Here is a 6,074-nt window from a genome sequence, read left to right on the forward strand (position 1 = left end):
ATATGCATGCACAGATATTAAACTACACAGTAATTACAATGTGAACAATAGGATATTTTGCATGTGTGTTTTCAGATACAAAAAAAAGGGTAATTGGACATTTTCAAATGCAGATTATAGCTATTTATCTGTATATACGAAATTTTTTATATTTCATAGATTTCTGGACAGGCACATACCTTAAAGTGTTGCCTACAAAAAAATCTTTCACTATTATAAAGCAAGAAAAAAATGTTGACAAAATGCCCCAACAGCTGGGGATATGTTGTCACACTATAAGGGGTAAGGTGTCACATTAATAATATAGCAAATATTTAGATTTATTACATTGAAAATACATGTAAAACTTTCCCAAAAATGTATTAAAAAATACCCTCTTATATAGAATGACTTTCATTTGAGGAAACTTATGTGGTTATGCTCATATCTCTGTCTGAGAAAGTGTGACTTACAGCAACATGCTGGGATAATTTGAGTGAACCATAAAGACAGAATATTTTCAGAATCATATTATACACATTCTACGCACATGTCTACCCCATAAAGCACAGACTGCCGTAAACAGGCTGTTTTAATACCCTTCGAGCAAAGTTTCTTTTGACTCTCTGAACAGAGTCTCCATACACAGCCTTCAATGTTCTGGCAGTGCAACTAAAGCATGTGTCATTTAATAATGCAAACTCTCCATCTCTCAGTGATACTGCAGATGGCAATCTCTCCCTCTGACTCAACAGGCTCACGTATAGTGATTAACCCAAGTCATAAGTGTTGCAATATGTTTCCCACATTTAAAAAAAATGATCCGAATAATAGGTCCATAATTTTGATGGGAGCACAGACACAGCCAATAAAGCAAATAGGATATAAACAAAGCGTCTAATTATTCTTGGCAGAACCGTGCAAGAGACTTATTTAATCAGTGACAACATCAATCAAAATTTTGCCAAATGTTTGACTTGGTAACAACTTCGGCTTTAACATATATCTCAATATTTGAGTAGTAGGGAAAAGCATATGCATTAAATGTGTTCTTGAAGAACAAAGTAAAAATGTGAAAGAACAAAGAAAAAGTATGATATTCACAACTGACACCTTTAGATATTTGCCATTTTTGCCATGAAAAATGATCAAGTCAAACAAAAGCAACTGCAAAACTATAACAAAATCAAAAGTGATGATCTATAACTGTTTGTTCAGGAATACAGATTCATAACTTCAGCTGAAAAACTGAATGCTCACATATATATTAAATGAAAGTCTTGCAGGGTGGCATAAGTGGGGGTGGCGGTGGTCTCATGGGTACGTTTTGAGTATCTTGTACGTGGGAGGGATAGAAAAAGCTTCAGGAAGCACTGACATGCATCTGGCACATTGTTAGGAGAGAGAAAAAATAGTTTGAGTTATACAAGTTGCGATTGAATTACGCTCCATCTCCATTCGCCCCGAGCACCGAATATGTGTTCAAGATTGGCTGATGTTATTAAAGATCAATTTCCAATTCATAAAAAGATAAATCAGAGTTACGACGGTATTAAAAAACACCAAGTGTGCTATTCCAACAGTTTTTCCTGATTTTTGTTCAATCACTGATTTGTTTGGACAATAAAATAAACCTAATGCAAAAAGACATGATTTATGCTAATAATTCCACACAGATGTGTGCGCTCAATCAGATGCACGCGAGATTCGCGGCTATCGGTGATGCAAATAAAACTTAATAAGAGAAATAAAGCGACTGTCGACATGTCCAAACAGAGAGGCGTGTTAAATCATATACACAACGAGATATCAAAGAGCATTTGTCACATCTGAATCCACTTTGCTGGTACAGTATGGCCGCCATCTGCCAGCAATATCGGCGAGTAGCAGCAAACGCACGTGATTCGAGTGGCTCACTGTGCCTCGAGAGCTCTGCCCACTTCTTTTCGGGCGTCTCGTTTGATCTCCTAATGAGCCAAGAGGAGCCCACACAGCTGGCTATGATGTGCTACAAAGATGAGGGGTTAGAAGCCGTCCACCGAGCAAGAACCCCGGATTACCGTGCGCTATTCTGAGCGGTTTGTCACCAGACACTCGCGCTGGATTCCAACCAGCTCAAACGCTGATGATGTGATAAGCCGAATGTAACCGAACCCTTATCTGCTGATGGCGTGATAGGCCGAGCTCCTAACGGGGTTGACAGCGTAATCCAGCACGGGGAGCTCGTCAAAAACTGCCAGTGTACTGAAAAAGGCCAGTTTCAACATAACCAGACAAGGAGTCTTGCAAAAAAAAAAAAAGAGCCAGCAACACTTTCCCCCCCTCATGGCGAATTATAAGTGATGACACGGGACAAAGAAACCATTGTTGACTGGTAATGTAAACACGAAGAGACACTGAGCTCCAGGGCTTTAATGATATCCAAATGACTCCAATTCAGATTCATACAGCCCTGGGATTATGTAACGTGCTACATGAGTGTTTTTCTCTGCTTCTTTCTCGTCCCGCATTCTTTCGACGGTTGAGAGGAAAAGTACAGCCACTTAAGTCCCTGGATCAGGGCTCCATTTCACAGTGGTGCATTTTTTGAGACACTTAATTATGGCTTTATGCGGGGAGCAATTTGATGGGGCTACGGAGGCTTCCAATTTTAAATAGTTACTTTCCATCCTTGGCACGCTTCAGGAGAACATGCACACGCGTGCGCGATAGTGAGCGGGATGGTGAGGATTCGTACGCAGAATTCATAGCCTTACCTCATCAGGAAGACCTTCTCAACATCCTTTCAACCCCCAAATTTAATCTGAGCCCATAATTGCCGCTTTGTCATTGACTGGTTAGTGACATCATCACTGCAGACGAGACCTTCAGGACTTTGGGTTGCCAGAAAGGCACAAGAACTGGCTCGGAGAGCAAATTGGACCCGTGTTATGGTCGCAAATTTCAGGAACACGATGGTTTTTTGGAAGCGCGCTGCGTTCGTTATGGAAAGTGAAGTGGGGGGCCTGTGGTGGTGGTGGTGATGGAGATGTGGGGGCTGGTTTTGGGGGGGTGGTGGTGGTGGTGGCAGGCTACAAAGACAATTTCCTTTTTGCTCTCATTGGCATGACTGTCTGCCGCCTCTAGCCTTCATGGAGGTCCTTAATTGAGATCACTTGTACATAAAAATAGGAACAGAAAAGGAACTTTTGCGGCTTGTGAGGGGGAAAAGAGGAATAAAAAGACTGGTAATATGTGACAAAGGCTCCCATTAAAATACCCGTAACATTGAAGTCAAGTATAGGAGATGGAGGGCCGTCGCCATGGTGATGGCTCAGAGATTTTTAGTTTTCCTTGTCTTCAAGTACTGTGTTAGTGTGCGAATAGTTCTGTAGCAGTTCACTTCCCCCGCATGAATTGTGTGCATTGAAAAACGTGGCACTGTAATATTTTGATGAGGCCTACTTCATAACCAGCATTTGGCAGCGGATAGCAATTCATTTTTTATAAATATTACGGAAATAGCATGTATCTATTAATTGAGTTTGTGTGTATTTTTACCTGCTGCTTGCAAACCTCTTTGCATAGTGAGGTAACCATAGCAAAAGTAAGCTGTCCAATCATGTTATGAACATATCGACAAAAACATAGATTTATATTTTTAAAATGTATTTAAGATATTTAGGGCCAGATTTACTAAACAGGGCAAATTAGCATTAGAGTGCAATTCCATAAAAGTGCCGATGGGAGGGAAAAATTCTGCGGGTGATTTACTAACAATGAGCACATTAAAGAACACAGTCAGCCAGATCTTTTCCATAATGACCAGCACAATCTACCAAGAGCAACACAAATTACCGACATGCTTTTATTGGGGCATTAAAGAATGGTGCAAATATCAGTAATCAGTGACAAGTGCAAACATTAGTAAATCGTATTACGTGATTAATTTTAATACTCTCCTCCCATAAATTTTGCGTCTGAAAGGGAAACTCCTGCAAATGCATATAATAAGATCAGGCACAAAAATCACTCATAAAGATGCCCACCAGTTGTGTTCCTGAATGAATCAGTGTTTTGAACAAATTGGTCGATCTAATGATCCAATGGCTCACTCATAAAAACTAGTTTTGCTACTGAATGAATGAGTTTGTTGTAAATGAATCGAATGATTGAATTATTCAATGGCTCACTCACGAAGACAGTCACTAGTTTTGTTTTTGAATGAATCAGTGTTTTGAACAAATCAGCTGATCGAATGATTCAAAGGCTCATTAATAAAAATGGTAACTAATTTTTTTACTGAATGAATCAGTGTTTTGAATGAACCAGTTGGTCAAATGATTCAACAGTAAAGACGGTCAGTAGTTCATTCACCGATTCCCTGAATGAACCGAAACACTGGTTCATTCAGCAATGCCATAACTGCGTGTTGCTCTGCGCGTTAATTCTGCTTGGAATAAAATAAAAAATAAAATAAAATGAAAACTAACTGTGGTAATGGGCAATACTGTGTAATGCAAGTTACTCAATATTGACTTCTTGTTTATTAAACTAAAAAAAGTATTATTACTTAAGAGGTAAAATGCTGCCATTTTGGGCACTGCTTCTGTTGTTTTATCATCCAACACCTTACAATGCCTAAAATAAAACATTCACCCTACAAAAGGGATCTTCCCTAGATTAGGGGTTGCATTTCCAACTGATATCTACTGCTGTGTAATTGAGCGAGTGTGGATCAGTGATTTATTCAGCAGAGTCTGAGGAATAATCAAGGGATCAGTCCATAGCAGACCCTCACACCAGGCACTCCTGGACAAGGGTTGGGTATCACTTCTGTACAAGAGCGTGCTTATTTTGGACCAGATTAACCTTGAGAATTCCACCTCACACTTTTCCCTTCTGCTGTGGATTGCACGGCTCTACTTCCTCTCTGAAACGTCCCGGTTAGTTGAAAAATATTTATAGTTATTACGCCGTTCTCATGTATCCACAGTCAGTTAGTTCTATTTTGTGTGCAAGGTAAAACTAATAGCAGATTTATGTGGGGGGATTTCACCTCATCCCGCAGTAGATTGAGGATGATTTATTGGCTGTATATATGAACTACTGATGGATTGAGTAACTGGAGGACAACCCAAACAGGCAGGTATCCAGAAAGCAAGTCGCAGGGGAACTATCGCCTATCACCTCGCTGCTGTACAGATCTGGCTTTATTTCACTGTTTGGATGCAGGAAGGCTCGTGCTCAGGTGTTTAAAATATAAAAAGTCTGGCTGAAAGGAAAAAAGAGAAAGTCGGGATATTACAGCAGCTGCAAGGAGTTGCTTTCTCTTGAACGCAAACCTTAGGAAAGTGGTAAAATGTAACCTGGCCATATGTGCACAGCAGTGGATTAAATGAATTATTCCAGCACGTCAAAAGTCTGTGGAACCAGGTGATTTGCTTGGCTACTGGTCTGATATTTCTTTTGCATAAAAATAAGGCTGCCATTGTTTGCTCGAAATCAAATCATTCTCATGGGGAGCAAACCTGTCCAGCTTTCTATTCTTTCAAGACATTTCAACTAGCGTTGGTCGTTCCCTGTGCTTAAGGGAAAATTGTAACACAACCCAAAAACCTAAGTTTAAAAAAGAAAAAGTTTAGTCTTCCCAGTCTCCGACTCTCGTGATGGTTATGGCAACAGGCTAAATGCGATAGCAGGGAGGTAACTGAGAGAAAATGCTACTGCAAGTATAGGGTAATGATACTGCCACAATGACTTTAGGGTTTGGGAATATTTTTCTTTCAGAACCGACTCCAGCCTGCAAAGATTATATTCATCCTCTTTGAACTCTCTCACACTGTTACAGCACTGGAAGTTGACTGAATGTGTTTAAATGGCCAAAAAAGTAATAGGTTCTCAACACGCAGACATCTCTTTTGATATCCACAGCAAGATAAAAAGTTATTGTGTCACTTTGGATTGCTTTAATGTGTCCTTGCTGAATAAAAGTATTAATTTCTTTAAAAAAAAAGTCCCTAAACATTTGAACGATATATACTTTTACATCTTTATTGACCATTTCAGAGTGCTTTATGGGATTGGTTTCACTGATGGCTTCACCAAAATATAAA

Source organism: Barbus barbus (assembly GCF_936440315.1).
Source record: "Barbus barbus genome assembly, chromosome: 24".
NCBI lineage: Eukaryota > Metazoa > Chordata > Actinopteri > Cypriniformes > Cyprinidae > Barbus > Barbus barbus.